Source organism: Leptosomus discolor, chromosome 17, assembly GCF_034619465.1.
Source record: "Leptosomus discolor isolate bLepDis1 chromosome 17, bLepDis1.hap2, whole genome shotgun sequence".
Lineage (NCBI taxonomy): Eukaryota > Metazoa > Chordata > Aves > Leptosomiformes > Leptosomidae > Leptosomus > Leptosomus discolor.
Window position 1 is genome coordinate 13591528 of NC_141407.1, and position 1684 is coordinate 13593211.

Genomic DNA, 1684 nt, shown 5'->3' on the forward strand with positions numbered 1-1684 from the left:
TTTTGCAATTCATCTACTCAGCTGCATAAGAAGGGAACAGTTATCACTTGACCAAAGCGCGATTCACTGTCAACAGACTTCCAACAGGTTTTCCAAACATGTCAGTGATCAGTCAAAACATACCACAAACTACAAAATTTGCCAGTACTATAAACACTATTTAAGAAATTAAACTAACTGGAGACATAAGGAAACATCGTTACATGGCTAAACAATTGCTTAAAACTAAAGAGTGAAGGAACGATCAACTTTGGCAATGGAGGAGCAGAGGGTCCTGCTGGAGACCCTCAGTGAGAAAAGGGCACAAGGATGGCCAATTGCACTGGCATCACTGGGTTACTCAGAAGAGGCAAGTCAGCAGCAGAACTCCAGAAGGACTTCATTATAAAATACTAGATTAAATCACTTAAGAAAAATGTGATAAATGCACGCAGGGAAAAAGCCTTCTTAATTATGCCTACAGCCATGGGCTCCGAGATGTCTATTACCACAAACCAACAAGATCTTGAAATTATACTTTTCTGAAAACATTGTTTTATGACTCAAGAGCAGACAGAAGTATTTCCTTTAAGAGTTTGCATGTTAAAAAAGCAACAAACTTTTTCATGCTTTGTATAAATTAAGCTACATCGACCAATCTACCACGTGCAGCCAGAAATTAGCTAGAATTAGACAAAGCAAAGCAAAAGGAAATAATGATTAAAAACAGGGAATGACTCCTGTACAACAAGCAACTGGGAACACACACATTTCTGTACTTGTAAGTAATACAGAAATAACAAATACGGGGTAGCTTTTTAAATGGTATTTTCTAATACAAGGACACAACAGCCTACACGGAAGCCTTTGCTATCACCTCACGGGTTTCTTGTCTCCCGCCTACTCAGACAAGCCAGAGAAGAACACAGAAACCCCTTCCAGGTGCCGCCTTCTTGACGAGGGAGTGAACCGCCACCCTCGAAACACACGTAGTCGCTGGCAACTCCCCCAAGAGCTTTGCTACCGAGAGGAAAGCGCCCCGTAGTGCCCCCTGCCCCCTCAGCAGCGCAGCGCGCCTCGCCGATAGCGCAGCAGCCCGCAGGACGGCAGAGAACGCCCCCCCAGCATGGCGCCCCTCACCTCACCGCCGGAGCAAAAAAAAAGCGCCACTTCCCGCCGGCCAATCACTCCCGGCGCTGGTAGTCTCCAGCCAATCACCGCCCGCGAGCGGGTCATACGGACCAATCGCCGTCGGAGGTGCGGGGCGGGAAAAAGGTTTCCCTTACCGTGAGGTCGCCTCGCGCAGCGGCGTCTCCTCCCTCCGCACCCGGCACGGCCGGCCCGCTGCCGCGGAGGAGGCGGCGCTGCGCATGGGCGGGGAGAGGGCCGTGATCCGCGCGCCGCCCCGCCGGGAGCTGCCTGAGGCTTCGCGGGCGCCTCTCGCGCCCTCAGGCCCGCCCGGGAGCGGGCGGGAGGAGCCGCAGCCGCAACAGTGGCGCTGCCTTCCCCCCCCCCCCCTCCCCCGCAATCGGTCCTTGCTCTACAGAGGGAACCGGGTGTTTAAATGAAATACGGAGTCCCAAAGTGGGGCTTTACCCGTACCGGTGCGGCACTGGTGTTCCCATCGCCCGTGTCACCAGCACGGGATAAAACGTCCCATGACTCTCTCAGAGTCCGGTGGCGCAGCACGAACCGTCTCCGTTCG